General features: G+C 37.5%; 1 long non-coding RNA gene across 2 annotated transcripts in view; it reads left to right on the forward strand.

The window, feature by feature from the left end:
• LOC118168545 overlaps window positions 1-23,913 on the forward strand; it is a 34,145-nt gene that overhangs the window by 5,157 nt on the left and 5,075 nt on the right. The window contains exon 3 of one of the 2 annotated variants that reach the window (XR_004751640.1): window positions 8,192-9,572. The exons of the other annotated variant lie outside the window; for it this stretch is intronic. This is a non-coding gene — a long non-coding RNA (uncharacterized LOC118168545). Of the gene's footprint in view, window positions 1-8,191; window positions 9,573-23,913 lie in introns of those variants that run through there. 2 annotated transcript variants of the gene reach the window in all.

Raw genomic sequence — 23,913 nt, forward strand, 5'->3', positions numbered from 1 at the left:
CATACTTTTGTTTGCCTACATGTTACAGGTTGAATGCAAGAATCATCTTCTAAAGACTCTAATTTTTACATTGTATGTAGTAGAACAGCTACTTAGGTCCTTCAAAGTCCTTGAATTTGTGTTGATGTGAAAAGGATTAAATCTTTCAACAGGGAAATAAATAAAGAAATACTGATAATTCAATTTAAAATAACATCTAGGGATTTCTTTAGATCTACTATGTATTATGGCATAAAAATGTAATTAACCACTGTATGGAACTGCAAATGGAAATAGTTCTGCAGTAGCACAATAATAGAGAAGTTGTTTAATTAAAGTGGGTGAAGAACACAGATTAGTCCTCCTGGAAGAGTAAGGAAAAAATTGATACATTCAAAGCTACTATACATACAAAAATACTATTCAAAGTATATGGAAATGTACTGTGTTTCACCTGATGCAGTATTCCTGCAGGAAAAATGTTTCTTAAAAGTGTGTTTTTGACATACCTTGTTAGATCTCTTGCTCCTAAAATTGAGAGGTGACTCCATTCTTGCATAGTTATGCAACTCTCTGCTCATATGTGCAAGTCTGAACCCATGAAATAGTTGGATGAAATGTAAATATCAGTAAGTGGCATTGAAAGAGCCATTCAAAAATTCAAACAAAAAAATGTTTCCTTTAGCTGAATAAAGTTTTGGATCTAAATTTCGAGTGGTTTGATTGTTTAAATGGAGAAATAAGCTTTCAGTGCCGAATTGCTTTGAAGTTCAGATAAGTTCAGGTTATCCAAGTCATGCAGTTGTAAACATTTTATGAGTAATAATGTAAGAAATATGAATAATACAAGAGAGTGGTGCATACAAAAAGTGATAAAAGATACTATCCTTGCCCCTTAGATTTTGCAATCAAAATTAAACTGGCTTGATTCACAGATGATAAATACCTCCCCCCCTGCCCCCGCCCCCGGCCCTTTTTTCCCTTTCCTTGGGGTGGGTGGGGAAGGTGTTGGGATGAAGACCCATCTTTGATCATTCGGGAAGGAAAAAAATGAGGAGTGGAAGAATCAGGAAGCAGCAGATTACCACAGCAAAAAAGATCAGTGCTCTGGTAACCGTTAAAAATACATCTGTACTTCAGCAGTTTATTAGAAAAATACAGTTCATCATGAAAAAATCCAGATAAATTAAAAAAAAAAAAAAAAAAAAGTGAATCAGCCCTCACTGGGTTCTTTGTTGCTAAGCTCTTAACTGTCTAGCATTAATTTTGATTTATAATATTTCTCGTGTTTGTGGGAGGTGACTATAAGATGGACTTGAAGTCAAAATCAGTTTTGAAGTCAATAAACAATCATTTGTTCTTTTACTTCTTTTGAAGCTGTAGCAGATTATTGAGGTAATTCTCTGTTAAAAGTATTCTAAAATGTCTGATATCTCATAGTAATGATTGGTATTACTGTGCAGTGAGGGTAGATGGAATATGGGCAAAGCAGATGTCAGCAAGAACAGGTAGATTGCTCTTTCTCTCCCTCCCTCTATCTTCACTTGCCCCCTCCTTTTTTGAGGTAGTGCTGACTATAGTTCTAAACTAAATAGGTCCTCAAATTGTGGCATGCATTTCTCTGGAATATTTATAAGTCCAAATGAGTAACAAAAGTAGCATGATTACAGTAATGATGACAAAAATTATATCTCTGTATAGCTTGCTAAATAAGTGGCATATTTGATACTGAAAGGTACCAGTATCATTACTTGATCTATGCTCAAAGAACGATAGTTTTCTGTAGGAAATACTTGAGTACCACTCAATTTCTATAAATTCTCTGTTTATAAAATTTGAAGTCTATGTAATCTTTTTTTCTTTTTTTCTCATGTATGCTCTTGCATTTTGTATTGCTAGGGAAACTGCGTAAAAGGAAAACCTGTATTTCTGAACCAGCGTCTTTTTCCTTTGAAACCATTTTTCTTTCGTCAGAGATTACATTGAAATAATCAAGAATTTTATTTCAGATAATATAACATCCCAATTACTCAACAGTATCCCTTTCTTTTAATTCAATGAGTCAGACTTTTCACCATGCAAAATAGCATCTCAGATTATTTCTGAAAGATCATATCCTTCATAAGTCACTGTTTAGAGCATAACTTAAAATGTTTTAGTTAAAATGTGCAGGTACCTACCACACAAAGTATTAAACAGAGGAGACATACTACTTTAATTTTGTACTCATGATTGTTTTAAAGACTGTGGAAGGGCTTATATTTTCCTTCCCTTTTAAATTAGTATTAAATGCTTTTAGAGCTGAAGTGGTAGCAAGAGCCTAAGCTTCCCTTCACTTTTTTCCAAATATGAACTTTTGCAACTGAAGTATGTTTAGCAGTGGTCAACTAGTTTTTTTTCTTAGTTAATTTACTTGACAAATTGACTCTTGACTATTGAAGAGTCTGTTGACTATTCTAACAGTAATCCTTGTATTCAGTTACATAAGGGAGCTAAAATAATCCAGTAAGCCATTACGTTTTATTTATTTATTTATTTTACCCAGTTGTTTTATTGCTTGGATGCCGCAGTCTCATGGGTTTTGGTTTTAGGATGTTTATCTTTGTCAGTGCTTTCATTGGTAGTATCTCATATGTGAGTTTTCTTTGGCATCAAAATGGACAAATATTCACTGATGAATTCTACAGTTGGCAGCAAATTGTGTTTTTCATGAGCATAAACTGACAGGGAAATCAGGTAACTTTACACCTGGCCATCAGCTGGGGGTCAGGCAATATTCTTGATTCATATTATTATTCTGTCTTGTTAATGTCTGGAGAACAGTCTGCTTTGTGTTTTCCATACATAGAAAATAAGCCATCTATTTTTGGGCAGGAAAATGTAGTTTGGAGTAAAGGATACAAATAGGAAATAAAATTGGGAAAGATTGATATCCAAACTCTGGTGAGCCCTATTGCTGGTAAAAGGATGCACTTTTAATCTCTTAAGAACAAATCTCATAGTAAAATTGCAGAATTCTGTACATTACAGAAACTTCTCTAAATATATCAGAATTCCTAAATGGTCTGTATTTATTATGGTGCATTTAGATGCCACTGTCTATAGGTTAGTTTTGCATAAGACGTACAGTGAAAATGCCACTCTTCTACTGTAGTTAGAGGTAGCATTAATTAAATAACAATGTGTTCATCCTCCCAGTGTCATCTTTCATTGAGGGCTGGGATTTAAGGAGCAGAACACATTGACAAGCTTGAAGTGAATATGCTTTCATTTTTTGAAAGACTGTTTTTTTTTTTGGTTTTATTTTATTTTTTATTTTTTTTCTGAGCTTTACTAGACCTATTTTTCCACTTACATGTCAAAAGAGCTGAGGATTGTGAAGCCATTACTATAAGCCTACACAGTTTAACTCCTTGTGAGAATGTGCAAAGGGTAATTAAGCACAAAGGGGAAGATGTTAAGGAAAATTAGTTTTCTGTTCAGTTTGATTGGCAATGTAGCTACTGGGACCTAATTTTGCTCTAAGTTTCCATTGAGAGATCATCAGAAAACTTTGAAAAGGAATGACGACAGAGATTTGAGTCCAAGCAGTTAAAAGATTGCTTTTGTCTGATGTGAGAACATAAAAAGGAAGAAGAACTGAAATAAGTTGCTTCATCTACCCCATCTCACTTTTTTCCCCCTGCCTCGTTTCTTTCACTAGTTTCTAAGTAATATTTACGGTAGAGTCTCTCAGTCACTTGAAAAAATGTGATTTTTTTTTCTGAAAGTGAATGGATCCAGAGGTCTGGCTTATCTCTCATTTCCCTGTGACATCTAGATGTGAATAACTTCGCCCCCGGAATTTAATGCTGCCACAGGAATTTTCTTTTTTTATTTTTTCAGTGGCTACAGCCAGTTCAACTGGGCTGTTGCTGTTCTAAACTTGACAGTGTGTTCAGGGGAGCAAATGATGCTCCCACTATCAGCAGCTGCAGGTTTTATGAGTAGTCAGAGTGAAAATAAAAGAACCACTAAAGATAGTATTAAACTCGAGGCATTTCTCCCTGGAGCCTATTTCTGCAATGGTACAAGTCTACCAAATAGGTCTAAATTTCTAAGCAAGGTTCAAGTGAGGCAGGCTGTCATACTTATTTTAATAAATGTTTGAAACTGCCTTAGAACAAAACAAAGATTTTCAGAATTGTCTTATGTTCCATTTGACACACAATTCATACATAACTGTCTTTCTCATCTCATTTTGTTTAGAAATGTCATCCTGAAGCTGAAATACTTTGTGCACAGTATTTTTCTTCAAATTGGAGCTTTCAGAAAACATTAAGGTTCTACTGAAGCAATTTTGAATATGTCTGTTTTTTTGTGGGGTGAGAGGCTAGAGGAAGTGTCTTTGAATGCCTTTGAGCAGCTGTAAACTGATTCCTATGAACTACCAATTCCTGAGTCCTAGTGTCCTGATTAGGAAGAATTTATCTGTAGAATCTACAACTCTTCTGACATACATGTAGAAAAGAAAATAAGTTCAATGAATGACTGACTGTTCTTTTCAAAGGTGTCAATAAGGTAACAGGAACATATTAATTGTAAATACTTCATAACACCTCTAAATCACATAATTTTTAGGATCTAAGCATAAGCAATTTTGTTTTCTTAGTTATTTTCCAAGTTCAGTGTAGTGTATGTTGGTATTCACAAGGAGAGAGAAAATCCCTCTTAAAAACAAACAAACAAACAAAAAACACAGAAAAAGTGCCATAACCAAAATAAGACATTTTTGTTGGAAGATATTAGTATTCCAAGCTACTTCAGAAGGATACTGCTGTTTTCCTTTTGTGACCTCTGTAAGACACAGCCAGTGGCAGAAGCACCATCTGTCCCACTTGAAGTCCAACTTTGTCATATGGAGTTGTACTGGTGATGGCAAAGATTAAACAAGTTCAGTGGGTTGTCATTGTTCTAGCGAAACATAGTCTTTTACTAAGGTTTCTCTCCTTTACGGTTTGGGAAAACAGCTTGGTTCGTATTCTGTTTTTATAGCTTTGAATCTCTATCTTGTTTTACATGGTGGTGTATACTTAATTGTCATTGTTTTATTTTTTTAAATAAATATCATGATGAGACATTACAAAATATTCTCTGCAAGGCCTCTCTACCCTTGAGGGAGTCAATAGCTCCTCCTAATGTAGTGTGTCATCTGCAAACTTACAAAGTATGCATTTGAGTTTCATCCAGATTGTTTATAAAAACAGTAATGAGAACTGGCCCTAAAGTGGAGCTCTGCAGAACCCAACCAGTGACTGACTGCTAGCCTGATGTAAGCCTGCCATTGAGTGTTAGTATATCTGGTTGGTCTAATGAAAAAATTCCTGTGCAATGGCAGTGTATATTTACTTGGGTGTGACAGAAAGCAAGCTCGCTTTCTGTGGAGCATCTGAAATACAGAAATGAGATACTGAAGTGAATGGTCTATTGACTTATGCAGTACATTAGTAATGAACTTCACTTTTTATAGCTGGAACAACTCCAGGCAGCTAAGGCTGTGGTTTGTTTTTATTTTTTATGTAAGTTTATATATGATATGCATAAATATATACATAAAAAAGCATAAGAGATTGATGGTTAAGAGCATAGGTTTTTTTATTGGAAAATAGAGACAGATATACTTATCTATCTATATTTGATATTTTAAGGACTTTCTTGAGAGTCTTCATCTGTTCAGATTAGTACTATCTCTTCTAGTATTTATATATGGAGCAAATAAGTAGTGTCAACTGTTCTAGACAAATGTAATACTGCCTGGATCTAGCAAATACCTTATCTAAATAAATATGTTTTTAAACTGAGATTCTTTACAGAAAAAACAGCAGCAATGCTTTCTGTGCAATTACTGAAGTTTCAGAAAGTGTTGTAAACTGTAGCTCATATTTTAACATCAAGGAGTTATGGTTCAGGTTTATTGTGGGAGCTGATATGCCCATCTCTCTACAGTGACGTACCTGTAGGCTATGGTCAAACATAGGTATTCCACTTCAGTTCTTGTAATCCTTTAATTAGACAACGTTGCATATTTCTGGCCTAACAGCATCTGAATGAAATCTTACATGTGGGATTATAATTTACCGTGATCAGTAGGAGGTCTTGTTTTCAGAGCTCAGAGACTCTTCTCACACCATGAGCTGGCTGACACTAACATCTTGCAGTTGTAAGCAGCTAGGCTCCTGCCTAGTCCCCAGCTTTGACTTCTCCACAGTAAGGAGCTGACTCTGTGCTTGCTTGCTTCATTTTTGAATCTGAAAGACAGTCTGTCCAGGCATGAATAAGGGAGAGTCTTAGTAGTGCAGTTTGTCATGTGGAAGCTTTTGCATTATATTTTCATTGGAAATACCTGTTGTGTTTTTTTTTTTTTTTCCTCAGTGTTTTCCAGTTATTTACTAAGCAAGAGAGATGGGATGCCACAGAATGTCATTTCCTTTATTTCAGTGATGCTTGTTAATTGTGATGTGCAAAACCTAGATTTTAATTGTAATTACTGTGTGTGAACACGGGAAGAGAATCACAAAAGTAGGCATGTGGTAGAAGTAAGCTTACTCTTTCTAAAACAGTGGCTGCTGATATGTCTGATTTCCCCAGCCAGTGTGACATTGATTGCCCCATTATTTGATAGCTATATCATGGAACTAGAGGACTTCTTATGATGCTTCAGGGTAAAATAAGGCAGTTTAGGAATGGTATCATTATTCTCCTCTCTCCCACGCTGCTTAACTCTGGTAGGACTGTAACAACTAAACCTTGATTGAAGATTTTGACAGGACCATCATCTGTAAAAGGAAAATGGACATACTTTAAATTCAGACAGTATAAGAAAACTGTCAACCTAGGTAATGAAGAGGGTCATGCATTGTCAATATTGCAATAACGTTCATATTCTGTGGCAGTCAAGTTGCTCTCTATGGTAGTATAGGTATAATTTTCTTATGGGGCTATGGGCTTTTGATACTTATTCTTATGACACTTAGGGGGAAATGAGGCACGTTAGAAGGCCTTTCTGTATGGTCCTACCATGTTTGTTTTTTTTTCTTAGACTAGTGCCTGTTCTCCCAGAAGTTATACTAAGGTAAAGAGAACAAAACATCTATAACTTGTTTACTGATTTGTACATACAGCTAGCAAAGAAATGGTCTTCTCATATCAGGAGGTAAAAATAAGACTTCATTTTTTGAACAATGAGAAAATGTGGAAGGCTTAAAAATTCACAGCAGAGATGCACAACATCTCTTCTTAAAATCGCAAAGTTTATTATTACTAATTTATTTTGGACACTAAAATCTGTGCTGGACTCTAGCAGCCCCAGCAACAAAAGACTGAAGCAACTATGTTTCACATCTGTTCTGTGCCTTCTTATCTCTGAATACCAGTGGAATAAATGAGCACATTCTTCTAATGGTTAAGTTAAAAGCGGACTTCAGTGCTGTTATTCAGAAAAGGGCAACCACAGAAAGCTTTTCAGTCTTTCAGACCAAGGTATCCACAGCTGATGCCCCTAACAGGGGAAGGTTTTAGGAAACAAGAATTTCTTTCAGTCCCATGCCTCTGAAAAGCACTTAATTCCTTAGCTTCTCATTTTCTTTCTCTGGGGAACTTGAAGTATTATAAAATAGTAAAAACAACAACAAAATCTCCGGAGCCTTTGAGTGCTCTGTTCATGCTTGATGCAGAGGATTATGCTGTGAACTCACAATGATTGCATCTGGCTGTACACTTCTGTATTCTTTATATTTTAGATTTGATTGCAGTATTGACTTCCATCTGATCAAAGCCTCAGTCACGCTGTTAGTTAACCCCATCACTGCTGAAATGGTAAATTAAACAGAAAATCTGCTAACTGCTTACAAAAGCCTTTCATCACTCTTTAATAAGCATATCTAAATGTGCAACTCAGTTTGTCTGTTCAGCATTAATTGGATTTGCTTTTGTCGTTTGCTACATATTCTTAATCTCTTCAGAGATGGGGAATGTTTTCCCCAAGTGGGTGTGAGGCTGTCTTTTTGAGTTTGATATTCTTAAGTCTGGTTGAGCTTTTTTGTAAAGAGAAGGGACTGACAGAAAAAAAAATATGGTCATAGAGTCTATTTGATTTGTATCTGTTTCTGAAATTAACATAGAAAATAATCTTCAGTGTATTGCTGTAACAATACAATGTTTCTATCTGAAACAGAATTTTGGCAAGGGACTGATGAAAGATAAAAATGGGGAGGAGGAAAGAGTAACTGGGACAGTTGATCAAAGTGTATCAGTTCATAAATAAGGAATGTAGCATGTTGTGAAGATCTGAGCTTGTAGCTTGAACCCCTGGGAAGGCTGGACTGCAATGATTGCTACAACATCTCAGATGATAAACTAGCATGGTAAAGAACTTGTTTAATAAGAAAAGAAATATTTCATGCTACCTTATAGTAGAAGTAACTTTTGCATTTTTTGGGACTTCAGTTCAAAAACTGCGGTTGTCTCTGCCTATCGGTTTTCTGCCATATATTCAAGTCTCCATGTTTTTATCTCTTATAAGTAAGGAAAGGCAAATTAGGAAGAAAATCCTGCACTGAACCACAGCAAAGAGCTGTAGGCTTTAGGCTGTGTGTTGTGTATGTGAGTTTTGTTGGTTTGCTGGTTTGTTTGTTTTAAATTCAAGAGTAGAGCTTTTATATTAAACTGTTAGGGCTATCAAGAAGCTGTTAATATTCATCCTAAAAATTACTGAGTGTTGGAAACATTTGCTTTCCCATCTTTCAGTGCTTGCATATCTCATTTAAATCTGCTGCCTCTGTGTGGGAGCAGGGACACTGGATTCAAAGGCAGTTGTTAACAAACCCAGTCTGTTGCTGGGATGTCCCTGTGTTGTTTATGAACACCTGTCATCCCAACTTGTTCTTATTTGCTATGTTTTAGAGTCTTTTTCTCTAAGTGGTATTTTTAAGATTTCAGAAGGATAGTTTGCAACAAGTATGTTTCAAATCTATCCCAGTAAGTGTAGATTTATTTACTTATTCTCAGCATTTATCTAAGGGAGTATTTTATTTGTTTTAAAATACACAACAGCTAAAAAGCAAATGGTGGCGTGAGCAGTCATGGAGGCAAGCCTCTTAACTATTCTACACATGTAATACCTTTCTTGGTTTTAGAGTACAGCAGCAATTGATTTCATTTTTAAACGTCAAAGCATTTTTGTGCTGCCATGGGACATAGACACAGAGCTAGTTATGAACACACCACAATTGAATCAGTCAAACTTCATTTTGTGATGTCCTCTTGGAATAAGCTAAACCAGCGTGTCTGTTTTGTAAATTGTTCTTTTAATGTAGCTAAGACTTGAACATCAGTCCTTTATCTTCCCTTCTTTCTCTAACCATACTGTGTGTTAAAACTCTATCCTTGTCACCAGAATGTATGCATAGGTTTTCCATTTGTCATTGAGAATGAAGATTCAGATTATTTTTTTTTTAATTACTATTTTTTTATTGTACTGGTGGTAGTCTTTTTCTTGGTATTAATGGTTTGTGTTCGTTCTTTTAAATAAAAGCTGTGTGTTGCTGTTAGGATATTAATGTCTAAGAACAAAATGATTGCTCTTCTCTGAATACTGGAAGAGTGGTAAGATGCTGAACACAGTAAATAAGCAGTTTAACAAATGCTAGTTCAGGTAGTTTATTTCAAGTAGTGCAGGAAGAGAGGGAGAAGGATGAAGAGAAGAGCTGCTTCAGCATTTCAGCAGATTGTAATTGGATGTCCTAAAAAGGTGATTTATTATTTTATTTTTTATTTGAAGTCCGTGGTTAAAATTTTCAGTGATGCCAATGACTTAAGAATTTCTATCACCTTTGAGGATGGATCACTTTGGGTTCCAGGTTTGAGATAAATTGTAATCTCTAAGGTTTTAAGGAAAGACTACTCCTACCTGACTGAGCATGCTGGACACTTGGAAAGGTGGCCTGTGACTACATAATGCAGACTGTCTTGCTGTTTTTTCTAAAACAGGAAGTTTTTCCACTGTTGGAGGTGACACAGACAGCTACTGGTGTTTTTCTTAGTTATGTAGTTCTTGAAGTGAACAATTTCAGAGCCTTAATGTCACATGCATCAAGAAAGAGCATAGATGGAAAGGGCATAGTTCAGATGCTCACAGAAAGGTGATTAAAATTTTAATTTACTATCCAGGATATCTGGAGCACTGAGCAAGGATGGATTATTTGTTGGATTCTGAAATAGATGGGTCAAGCAATAGGTTTTCCTTTGTATTCAAAGGTATTTCTAAATCTGAACCCTAAAGCTTGCACCTTTAATATTTCGCATCCACTGTAATGAGCTACCTGGTGTTACTCGAAACATTGGTTTCGCACTGCATCCTTTATGAACAACGCCGCCGCCTTCACAAACAGGTATGTCATTTGAACTGATGAAAATTCAAGAAGAAATGAAAATTAGTGGCTCCCTGAATGTCACTTGACCTTCATTGAGCCTGATTTTCGTTCTTTGACCAACATGATGAGTGATGTTGGGCGAGTTATTTCCCCCAGTTTGTGCTTTGGATATATATTTTTTCCTGTTGTTGTGGTTTAACCCTGGCAGGCAGCTCAACACCACAAAGCTGCTTGCTCACTCTCCCTACAGGGGATGGGGAGAGAATCATAAAGGTAAAAGTGAAAAATCTTGTGGGTTGAGACAAAGACAGTTTAATAGGTAAAGCAAAAATTGTGAGTGTAATCAAAATAAAATAAGAAATTTGCTCACTTCCTCCCTTCATCAGGCAGACGTACAGCCATTTCCAGGAAAACAGGGCTCCATCATGCATAGCAGTTTCTTGGGAAGACAAATATCATACCCCCAAACTTCCCCTGCTTCTTCTTTATTTATCCACAGCTTTTATTACTGAGCATATGTCATGTGGTATGGAATATTCCCTTGGCCAATTGGGGTCAGCTGTCCTGGCTCTTTTTCCTCCCAGCATCTTGTGCACCCCCAACCTCCTCTTGGACAGGGCAGCACCAGAAGCTGAATCAGCCTTGGCTCTTTGAGAGCCAGGCTCTGTGAGAGCCCTGCTCTGCAGCAGCTGAAACACTAGTGTGTTATCAGTGTTATTCTCATCCTGAATCCAAAACACAGCACCATCGCAGCTGCTAGGAAGAAAATGAACTCTATCGTAGCCAAAGCCAGGACATCTCTTGAGCTGGTAACTGTCAGTCTGGCAAACGTATTGGAAATTAGCTCATTGTATTTTGTAGAGGAAAGTGAAATCTTCCAGAAGAAAGCACCACAGAAGGATCTTCAAATTAAGCACTTCAGACCAAGGACTCTGAGTTTTTATCATCTGTTGTGTATTGCTGAGGACCTGGTACAAAGCAATATACAAAGTATAATGATTAATTTTTCAGATGAACTTGGAGTCACCATTATTTTCTCAGCTTCCTAGCAGATGCCCCTCTCTCTTTTGTTTTTGCAATTCCCAAAAAGAAATTGGACTAATACCAAAACAAATGGAAATGGTAAAGAAAAGCAATGCGTTTACCATGCATATCAAACAATTTCTTATCACAGGTAGGCTCAGTGATGTCTGTCTGTACAGATCAAAAGTTGCAAATGAGCCTAGCTCTTCTACAACAAATACTGGCAAATGCCAATTGATCGTTCTTCCTGCTGTAAATACTCTTTCCAAAGATCATGTTAGATGCCAAAGGCTTTACAGCCAAATGAGGAAGGAGGAACTGGTGTTCTGCAGCTGCTCGAGAGTACGAGATTCTCAAAACTTGTAGTTTAGAAGTCAAGGTCCTTGTACAGTTTGTGTTGTTTCTATTAAATCTTCTCCCAAGAGTATAATATACTGTATTTTCCTTGATGCTATTCCAACATATCTATTTGCTTAACTTCAGTGCCCCTGGGATGAAGAAATCTTTTCCCAGATTTCTTTTTTCTTCTTCTTCTTTCCCATTTTCCTTCCTTCTTTAAACATACAACATCCAACCATTTGGCTTAGAATTGATTTTTACAGTTAATTTGTAAGGATTTTTGTGACTGTATCTTTCTTAAAATCTTTAAGGACTTCTTGGAATAAATTATGGACATACCCAACAGGAACATGGGAAAAGAAAGCTGGATAGCTTCATATCTTAGAGTATTTTATAAAGGGTGACTATCTTCAAGAACATTTTTTTTCCTTTTTTGACTCCTGTCAACCTCATCTTTCAAGTGTTTCTCGATAAGAATAGCAAAGCTGTTTTTACATCTTGCTTTATTGCCAAAGTCAAGTAAAATCCTGTATTTCTTCTAGCCTGCCCTGTTCAGATCCTAGTAATTTAGGGAGTGAATTGTGTAGAAAATCAGTCAAACTTTCAGGTATAAGAACAGTGGTTTAAAAAAGGAAAAAAGGGGGAATATTATTTTTAAAAACAGTAGATTGAAGGAGAATAGGCTATTTGTTTTGTTTCATGTCTCAGATGAAAATAATTGGCTCATTCATCACAATAACAACTTGGTCATTTTAGGAAGGTCAGCCTGAAGAATGAGTAGAAACAAGGTACATTTTTTAAAAAATTAAAGAGCAGACATTAAGGATGTCAGTGAAATAAACTTGCGTAAAAATCCCCTTAACATTTTGTTACTTTATGTAAGCAAAATTTAAGAAATGTATTTTATGCTTTTCTTTTTTTTAATCTCATTTAGAAACATACACTGAAAACGTGTCTACATAGCCTATATGTATATATATGCACATATACATTGAGATGGTATCATGAAAAATGAAGATGGATTTCTTCAGAGTTTTCTGGATGAGTAGGTGTTCTTGGGGTTTTTCTAGCTTTTTGTCTATCAACTTCTTCCCAAGCTACCTTTTACTACCCTTGAATGCAAGTAGCTGTTGCTGAAGCATGCAAAGAGCAGACAGAAGCCCTGAACACTTTCCGTCAGTAGATTTCCCTTAATGTTTCAAATGCAATTATTTCCTGCGATAAGAAAGGTTTTGTTTTAGTCTAAGCTCAGATGTCACAAACTTTCATGAGAATGTTGTCTCATTTATTAGTTTTATATCTATTTCTAAATGAAAAAAGTTAAAGGAGGACTGAAAAATCTCAACTGAATATATAGAAGCCAGAGAATTTAGAGAAATGAATAGCTTTTCATATCACATTTTAAACTAATGTCATGATTTAGAAAACTTGATGAGGATGAGGATGGCAGTAGTGTTGGTCTCTCCTTTACTGGGTCTAATTGTTCTGTACTCTCTCCTCTGAGTCCATACTACAGTGTTATTCTCTGCTACCATAGCCTCCAGAGCAACAAAAATGCTGAAGCTGCAGCACCACAGATTTCTAACCTTGTAGCACGGCTGCCTATTTCTGCTTTCTACAGTACCATTCTTTAGTGGATATAAGTCTTCACTTAGCTTCATTTTCCTAAATAAAAGGATAGAACTTTCTGTAAGGTTTAGTAGGCTCAATGCCTTTCTGTTCAGTGGCATCTAATTTCTAAGGATGATTACAGGCATACACAATATAATGGCATGCAGTAAGCCAGTATAATGGATGCCAGGATGATATCCTAGTTCTGCTATAGCTGTTAGGATTTTTGGCAGTCAGAATTTTCTGGTTGGTCAGTACACAGTGGAAGAATTATTTTCTGTTTGTAAAGAGCTTAATAGACAGTCTGGAAACAGTTGTGCCACAAATACTATCTTGAAGTATTGACAGTAAAAAGACTTTCTCTTAAATTACTGCATGCATTCAGTCATCTGTTGTGAACAGATACATACGATTAAAAACTACGGTTTTGATATTCATTGAATTATGAATGCTTCTGAAAGGCTCTGGATCCAGCTTAATTAAATAACCATTTTTTTTTTCTTCTTAAGCTATGTGTAGCTTAATGGATGAAGTCCTAGCATTGATTTTTGTCTGCATAAAAGATTATCAGATGTTTTAAGACCAGGTAATGCTTATCACCAGTGTATCCATGCTTAAATATGCCATGTAGCTTTCAGTGGGATAGACCAGTGTGTGTGCTTAAGTCCAGTGGATACAGATATATTCACAACTTTTTACTTGACTAGGGATGAGTACTATCTAAATTGTCTTTTATTTATTTATTTATTTATTTATTTATTTTCTTCCCTTTAGATTCCCTGAAAGAAAGGCCTGGGATTTCAAAGAGAGAGAGTGGGGATGCATTTAGTTTATGGAGCAGCAGTATCTATAAACTACTGAAATTCTATTGTATTTAGTGAAATCTAAATGAAGTTCAAGGCTGTCTCATTTAATATATATATATATATTTTTAATTGCTCATTATTAGGGGAAGAACTACAGAAAATCTATTCTTGCTTTACATGTATTAACATTTGTTGTTAATGAATCCTGTCAAATTACTTTGACCCTACACCTGTTATTTTTTATCTCAAAACTAAAGAGAAAACAATTGATAACCAAATATTTATGACTGTATCTGTACAGAATCCTTGTTTACTCAATATTTGGAAATAAAGTCCAGACATGGATGAAAGTAGCTAATTGGTGCCATATTTACGCTAACTGAGGAGCTAAAAAACGGTATGGTATAGCAGAAGAGAGGTGTGAGGCTTTCCTATGATTAATCCATTGATTTTAACTGTCATTAGTTCAGCCACAGGGTTTTGAGCATGGTACAAGGACTTTGAATATGTTAGGTATTCAGACAGCAGTCCCACCTTTCATATTCCCTGACCCTGCTCAGACTGGCTCTGATGCTGAACTTGAAAATTTGGTACCAGCTAGTAGCTTGTCTGCATCGCTGTGTGTCCTGTTGCCAATAATTTTCCTAATACAAGGAAGCTGTAACACTAAGGTAATCTATAATGCTTTCTCTCCAAATCTAGTTGCTGTTGTTTTATAATGAGATATATTTTTTATTATTATTTAGGCATTTGAGTTAATTAGATTTGTATTGTCCCACACTTCATATTTTTTCTCAATAATGAAGTTACCCAAATAGTACATATTGACACTGAAAACTATTTCTGAAGTGGAATTAGGAAGTTCACTATTTCATGCTACAGGGCTATACTCTGCATAGTTCTAGCATCAGTGCATCTCAAAGGGAAAAGAAATCAGATTATTTTCCAGCATAAATGGAATAACTTTCAAAGAACTGCTAATGCTGATGAGCTTCTCATGCATTTGTCATGCCCAACTCTTTTCTGTCTGAAACTTCACAGGAAAAAAAATCATCAGCATTTGTGTTCAAAAAGCAAATAAGAGTGGTACTGGGGATTTCACTCCAAGTTCACAGCTATAAACGTGGAAACCAGCTTTGAAGAGTGTTCTTCTGTAGTTGGTTCAAACAGAAGAGTTTTATGAGCTGATTACGATGGGAAACCCAGAACTGAAGCTTTTATCCTTTACCTCAGTTTTCTCAGCTCCAGAATATTCAAATGACTGCCTGCAATCTCTGAAATAGGCACATGGAGTTCTTCAGCATCTCTGTGCCACAGCATTTTAAAATATTGTGTGATGAATGAGCCTTCCTCAACAGGAGGAAAATAAGATGAATCGTAGGGCAAAAGACTATTGAAGCAAACCTGCATTTTTAAGGATTTCTCCCTAGCTGGTAACTCAAGCAACTGGCAGAGAGGTTCCATATAAATACAATGCATAGACCCTGAGCTTCTGTACTTAGGTGAGTAATCCTGTAGACATCATTGTCAGATGTATACTGCTCCCTTTCATTCTTGATAACTTCTGAAATTCTGGACTTGTTCCTTGGCTGTAGTTAGACAGGTTTCTCTGAAAGTCATAAATGAATACATTCTAGGAAAAACTGTTATGCTTAAAACCTTAGCAAGTGTAGGCATGATAGGACAGATGGCAGACTTCCAGTCACTTTGTGTTGAAAACCTTTTCAGTGAGGTGAAATCAAACAAAAAGTTTATCAACATGTCATTTGTTGCAAATAGTTATCTGAGTATTTCCATGGATTTCAGTGGGGTTTCACTGGTACACAAAATGAGAATGCAGTTTTTAGATGCTTGTTCCTTTACTTCCTTTAATTTGTGTTTTGCATTAGTGCTGATACTCTACTAATACTGTGTTCTAGATTCACAAAAAAAAAGTAGCAACTCCATGGAGGTAAGTGCAGTTAAAAAACTTGTATGTGCCAAGAAATAAAGTCTGAACAACAAATCCTAGCTCAGGACACTTGAATGAACTTTGAGTTGTTTAATTCTTGCCTAGTCTTAACCTGACAGCTGGCATCTACAGCACCAGACTTCCCTAAATAGCTCTGTACATTCAGTTTTGGTTCCCAGTCCATATTTGAACTTTGGGTTTTATGTGAGGTATCTATAAAATCTGTTCACACAAGCACCTTTATCTGGGATTAAGTAAAGTAGGTAAGATCTACCTGTGCCATTTTTTTATGAATCAACTCTTTCCTTAAAATGTGTAAATCTCCCTAGTCTGTGACATGGTTGATCCAGTGGGCACTTTAATACTAGTAATTTTCTAGGTTTTAAGTGCTCCATTTCTCAACCTTCATGCTGTCTTATTATTTTTTGCATGGAACATTTATTCAGGTGTCCTTGGTTTTTATCCTCAATGGTCTGATTACACGTAGCAAACTGTTGCTGAGATAACAATAGAACACAGTTCTCTGACAGCCAAAGCATTCATTTTTAATATTTTAATTTATGTATTTTGGATTGGGGGCGGGGGGGGAAGGAAATAGGGAATACACAATTTGTCAGGTACAGGCAAGCTTTATCCAGAGCCATATGATTTGTCCATACACTGCACTGTAGTTCAGAGATGTTCATCTATAATCCCTTTTAGTCAGGGAGTTTGACAGCTCGTGTAGTCTCAGTAACTGTATTCATTCTGATAGAGCTTAGCAGGTATCTTCAGATTCTGTTTTCTGTCCCTTAATTTCTGCAATTAACATTCTGAAGCAAAACGATGCCTAATGACATGTTCTTCGCTGTAGAAGAGTTGGGAGTGGAAGCTTGCTCTCCCACCTTTCTCTGTTTAATTTGGCATTACTTTTGACAGAACTGTGTTAGAGGGACAATTTTGTTAATTAAGCATTGTTGAACAATTGGAAGAACTGGCCAAGCCACTTTCCATCATTTATCAGCAGTCCTGGCTGTCAGGGGAGGTCCCAGTCAACTGGCGGCTAGCAAATGTGACGCCTATCTACAAGAAGGGCCAGAAGGTAGAACCGGGAAACTACAGGCCTGTTAGTTTGACCTCAGTGCCAGGGAAGCTCATGGAGCAGATTATCTTGAGAGTCATCACACAGCACTTGCAGAGAAACCAGGCAATCAGGCCCAGTCAGCATGGGTTTATGAAAGGCAGTTCCTGCGTGACGAACCTCCTTTTATGACAAAGTGAAACGCTGGGTGGACGAGGGAAAGACTGTGGATGTGGTCTACCTTGACTTCAGTAAGGCTTTTGACACTGTTTCTCACAGCATTCTCCTCAAGAAACTGGCTGCTCCTGGCTTTGACTGGCGCACACTTCGTTGGCTTAGAAACTGGCTGGGTAGCCAGGCCCAAAGAGTTGTGGTGGATGGAGTAACTGGAACATCCAGTTGGAGGCCGGTCACTAGTGGAGTCCCCCAGGGCTCAGTACTGGGGCCAGTTCTCTTTAATATTTTTATTGATGATCTGGATGAAGGGATCAAATATACCCTCAGTAAGTTTGCAGATAACACCAAGTTAGGTTCATGTGTCGATCTGCTCGAGGGTAGGAAGGCTCTGCAGGAGGATCTGGAGAGGCTGGACCGATGGGCTGAGGCCAACGGTATGAAGTTCAACAAGGCCAAGTGCCGGGTCCTGCACCTGGGGCGCAATAACCCAAGCAGAGCTACAGGCTGGGAGATGAGTGGTTGGAGAGCTTCCAGGCAGAGAAGGACCTGGGAGTGATGGTAGATAGTCGGCTGAATATGAGCCAGCAGTGTGCTCAGGTGGCCAAGAAGGCCAACAGAATCCTGGCTTGCATAAGAAACAGCGTGGCCAGCAGGGCTAGGGAGGTGATCGTCCCCCTGTACTCGGCTCTGGTGAGGTCGCACCTCGAGGACTGTGTTCAGTTTTGGGCCCCTCGCTACAAGAAGGACATCGAGGTGCTTGAGCGAGTCCAGAGAAGGGCTACGAAGCTGGTGAGGGGTCTGGAGAACAAGTCTTACGAGGAGCGGCTGAGGGAGCTGGGCTTGTTCAGCCTGGAGAAAAGGAGGCTCAGGGGTGACCTTATCGCTCTCTACAGGTACCTCAAGGGAGGCTGTAGCAAGGTGGGGGTTGGTCTATTCTCCCATGTGTCTGGTGACAGGATGAGGGGGAATGGGCTAAAGTTGCGCCAGGGGAGGTTTAGGTTGAATATTAGGAAGAACTTCCTTACTGAAAGGGTTGTTAGGCATTGGAATGGGCTGCCCAGGGAAGTGGTTGAGTCACCATCCCTGGAGGTCTTTAAAAGAAGTTTAGGGTCTTTTACCAGATGTGCTGGGTAAGGTTGTTTATGAACAGTCTTAGAGTGAAACAAGGCAGTTCTCTCATATCACATCCATAAATCATAAATACTTCTTTCTTTGGGGGATTGTAATGGTGTACAGGTCTGCATTGTGTCTGTGCCGTTGATATTTGTCCTAGATAGGAATGTAGTGGGTGACAAAACCAGAGTACTTCAGGGGAGGAAGAAAGCTTAGGTATATCTTTTGAGTCCAGGGAGCTGTGAAAAGGTGCAGCTGAAGGATCAATAGCTCTAATTATGAATGAGATTCCCATTTCCTTCTACAGTGGAGCAAAATAAGAGTAAATCATGTCTCTGCAAAATGTTCCTTGTAAATATAGGCAGACCAACTTGGGTCTGAATAGACAGTCAGACTGACAAGTACTGATAAGGATAATTCTTTGAAGACTGCAGATTTTACAGATTGGGGAATGTGTATTTCTGCACATAAAAAGAATACTTTGGAGTGGAGATAACTGGAAGATCATGCTACTTGGGAGATGGGAAAAGACAGACTTAATTCCATAGAGAGATTGTCATCATCTCATAACAATGAATGAAAAATCAGACAGTGTACATTCCCTATCTGTTCTTCTGTCCCTGCCTTATTTATGTTCCTCTGCAGTTACTAGCCAGAATAAAGTGCTAGAGCTGTAGTTTATATTGATATGTAGGGTTTAGTCATGGGATTATGAATCTATTAAAGATTCTAGCAATAGAAAATGTCCATTAACTCAGTCAGTAAACTTGTATTCTCTTCTGATGGTCCCCTCTGTTATCCCTGGAGGATTTCAAAATAAATGTGATCAGTCATCCACTAACACTATATGAAATTTAAGTTAAGTTTCAAACACTGTGAAGGAAATCTTTTTAATCAGGAGCTGAGGATAAGATAAGCCGTGTACCTTACTTGAGGTCACATGCAGTCTCTGGCAGAAGTTTTAGGCAAGATACTTTCTCCTCTTGCCATAAGCTGGCAACTGCATTACTACTCTAGGAATAAAACAGCAGTAGGCACACTAGGCAGGTTACTGGATTTTGTCATGGTGGGGTGTAAACAATAAAATGTTCCGGCAAAAAAATTGTTAACGTTATTGCCCGCATCAGTCTGGGCTGAGAAATGACTGAATTGTCTGTTTGTTTCTCCCTGCTCTCCCTTTCAACTTTTTCTGGTACCTGCTTTGGGTCCTGGAGGGCTTGGCAGACCTTTTCCAAAAGGGAATGTGAAGGCAATGGACTAACTGTAGAACTGTAATGTGGAATTCCTGTCTTGTTGCAGTGTTCTGCGGCTGTGCAGAACAGTGTAACAAATGAGAATGTGTGGTACTTGTAAACTCTGTTTCTCTGACTTCTGGGGTGGGCAACAGCAGAAACCAAGAACAAAGAACACTGAAATCCATTTTAACTTTGAATCCCAGCACTAGTAATATACAAAGTTTAGCTTAAGAAAATTAAACTGCCTGAAAATAGGTGTTTATTACAGAGTTTGGTCTATGGACCCTACTTGGTGTTTTTTAAAGTAATTAGGAAAACAAAAGATAGATATATCACTGTGTTACTTCTTCTTATTCAAGTCATAAAGATACTGTATAGTTTAAAGAAAAAAGTAGTTTAATATTTTTATCTCAGCAGACATTTGATGGTGCTCAAGGCATTGTATTATGCCATGCTACATTATGTATCAGAATGTAGTGTTCCTTAGTTACCTGATACACCTCATGCTTTGGTACAGCTGCCTTCGCGGTACAATGAAGTCGAGCATTTAAGATGAGACCAATAGGTCTTCAGATTGTGTATGCTTGTTTTTGTGATTTATTAAGAAACCACACATATGGGAGATAAGGACGAGTGGACCATGGCACCCTAGTTATGCTTTTGATTTATGCTTTCTTTTGCCTTCAATCTTATGATACCTTTGTGTGTCAGTGGTGGTGTACAGCCAAAAAAAAACACAAAAACAACAACAAAAAAAATAAAAAAAGAGTCAAGCACTTCTTTTTACTTGGGAAGTATGAAGTTTTCCATACTAAATCTCAGAATTGGACAGTGGTATAAACTAGATTTTGTGCTATATTCTGTAGTAAGTTGTTTTTTAATGGACGCTTTTGTGTGTTGTTTATTATATAAGTTCCCTATACCAGGACAACCATTCTCTCTCTCAGAACCTTCTCCTTCACTTCATCCTCTGTCCTGTCATCCTATTTCAGCAGATAGGAATAACCTTTTTCTTCAAAGGGCTTGCCCTGAGCATTTTCTCTGTCATACAGATGTCTGAATTGCTTGTGCTAGTTTTAATACTAGGTAGTGTCTTTCTATTTGAGCCTAGATTTTTCAGAGTAAAGTTTGATGCAATACTTCTAGACTGTCAGGCTGGTGCTGTCAGGTTTTTCTCTGCTATTCCTGGTTGCATTCAGTAGACCTACCACTATTTTCTACTAATGGTGACTACTCTGGTCACCATTGCTTTCTTTCAGACATGAAACATCTTCCCAAAAGTTCCTATGCCATTTCTGTCTTGGTTACAATCCTGGCTGGATATGCCCTTCTGTTTCATTGCCCAATTGATAACACTTAGGCACAAACCATGCCAGTGCTTTGCTCTTCTATGTATGCCTATGTCTGCCTGCTTGCCAAGAACACACCTGCCCCTGTATGCACCAGCCAGCCACTTCATTCTTTGTGCACGCAGAAATCTTTCCCTCTCTGTTTTCCTGTCTTTCACCTAGTAAATTCTTCAGAGCAAGAATCATGAATCCTCGTATATTTGTAGATCAGTAGGCATACTGTAAGTGCTGTTACAATAGTATGTATTAGAAGCATTTCGCCTGAGATGGAACTCTCTGAGAGGAGGCAATTCAATGAACAATGCACTGTTGTCATCCCTGGAAGGTTTTGGAACTCCCCAGTTCTGGATTTCTTGCTGAAATACCAGTCAGCAGGCCTGTGCAGTCACTTACATACAGGTGTTCAGGGTAGGAATTACCAAATTTTAGTGCTATAATCTTTTCTGATTGTAATTCCCATTAATATTGAATTACAAAGTCACTCCATTTGGCTTCACATTTCTTTATTAAAATACATTTAGATGAGCTCCTCTGTTTCTTAGCAAAGTATAATTTTATTTATATTTCTGTATGCATATTATGACATGCATTTATTTCAATAGTCACATGAATTATCTGACATTTTTTAAAAACTCCTTGCTCACTGCTTGTAGACTAAACTCAGCATCAATATATCGTAGGGAATATTAAAAAAAAATAGATTAGGGTCCTTATGATGGTGAAAACTGAATGTATATGTGAAAAATCACGATCTATTCAGTTCTTACTCTGGATTAATTCATATATTGCTGAATGGTCTGAACAAAGTTCTTAACTTCTCTGTACCTCATTTTACTCATTGTGCAGTGGAGATAAATTAGTTACCTATTTCATGGGGATGTTATAAAGACTAATAAATTATTTAGACAGCACTTTAAAGCACTTTTATAAGTAGGTGATGACTATTAATGGTGAAGATACTCAGATGCACAAATGGCATTTGGACACTTAACTGCCATTTCTGCCTCTGAAAAATTTCCCCTGGCTATTGGTGCTAGTGATTTGCTGTACCATGGGAGTGGGGGGAAGACATTTAAATTCTCTGCCAAATGGGAAGACTAACGATGTACTCAAAGGCATTTAATCTGCAATGAGCTTTGAATCCTCAGATGAGAGGGGAACTACCAGTTAGCTTATTAGAGTTGTTGTAAGTCCTGTGAGAGTTCTTGAAAACATTCCACCCTGTGCTTCATCTTCCATGACAGGGATGCTTTCCATTCCAAACATTGATTGTTACAAATTCATTAACGTATCCTACACTGTGCTCTGAAGTTTCTTGTGAGAGAATGGGAAGTGGACTGGGCGTACGAGCCACTCTTGCTTTAGATGTGACATTCTTCACATTCTTCTTATGTGACATCTGCCCACTGGATGGTAAAGCAACTGCAAGGACTGGTATTGTGATACCATTGTTTCAAGATGATCAAGTGAGAAAACCAAGCCAAACATTTTATGGGAATGGGAAGGAAAAAGGATTTATTTAATAGTCATTTAACATGCATCATATGGATGACATAGTAGCCATACAAATGGTGACTAACTGCCAACCATGACTGAAGTTAAAATGGATGGTTGACAAGCACTGACAGGTCAGGTTTTCAAAATACTTTAGAAAAGTCCAAATGATCAGAATCCAGAATGTTGGGAGTCAAAAAGAGACAAAATTAGTAGCAGTGTAACTAAAAGGAGAACATGCCTTAGTGTGAACTTTTATTTGATGACCAGAGAACTTTCCCCAGCTGCAGTCTGAATTTTGGCAAAAAGATAAAAAGCTTTTATTTAATTATTTCCCTTACTTATTATATCCAGTCTTTTGACTCCGGGGTGGAGACACTGGTATCATTTCTATCATTTATTTTATGGTAAGTGTAGACGTTTCATTATAAAAACACAAAATTAAGTTCAGTATTTCTGTGGAATTGCAGCTGCACCAAAATGGTCAGTAATTACAAGGTAGCACTTTGGAAACAGTAAATGATTGCTAAATCCAAATTGCTATAGTGCTTGGTCAGGATCTTATAATTATTTAACATCATTAGAGAATGAATCCTCACATCTGTCCTGGGTTCTTGCCCAATTAGTCTTTAGCAAGACTCTAAACAGCTATCTATGTATCACTTAATAGCAAATACCTGGAATTGGGTATGCTGACTTAACTGGTCTGAATGTGTCACTACAGAGGAGTATTTGGAAGTAGATAATTTTGCTGTTTGGTAGTTAGAGTACACAGGAGAGCAGTTCTGAAGCACTTGCAATGTAGAAGGCAGTAGCATCTACTGGCAAGTCACTGCATGTTGGAAAATATTCAGACAAAGCATGGGACCTTTTATTGGATCATCAGTGTCCGTTAGATTGGATACTGGGAAAAGAGTTTTGTAGGAAACAATAGTTCATACATAGTGTATTGCTGTCTCTTCAAATGCACTTGTGAATGCTTCTCTGTTTATGGGAATTGTTAATTGCTTAATGAGAGAAGATTTAATATATCCCAGGAAACAATTCATTGGGATAATCTGTTGGGGAGTCTCTTCCAGTGGAAGTCAAATTTATAGGCTGTGTTAAATCACCACTTTGCAGAATATATTAAAAACCTAAAATAGTATTCTCTTTTGTTGTATGCGAAATGACAGCACTGTCTGTGAAGTTGTCTGAGTACCCGCGTGAGTGAGGACAGCAGGGCTGGCCCTAAATCATCAAGTTGTCAGAATGGTTATTTGCAGAACTGTGATGTTAGTTACTCCTATGAACAGCCGGGGGGGGGGGGGGGGCAACCCAAGATCTCCACAGTGTATAGCTAATGGCTATATGCTTGCAGTTCCTAA

This window comes from Oxyura jamaicensis, chromosome 5 (genome assembly GCF_011077185.1).
Source record: "Oxyura jamaicensis isolate SHBP4307 breed ruddy duck chromosome 5, BPBGC_Ojam_1.0, whole genome shotgun sequence".
In the NCBI taxonomy this organism is placed as follows: domain Eukaryota; kingdom Metazoa; phylum Chordata; class Aves; order Anseriformes; family Anatidae; genus Oxyura; species Oxyura jamaicensis.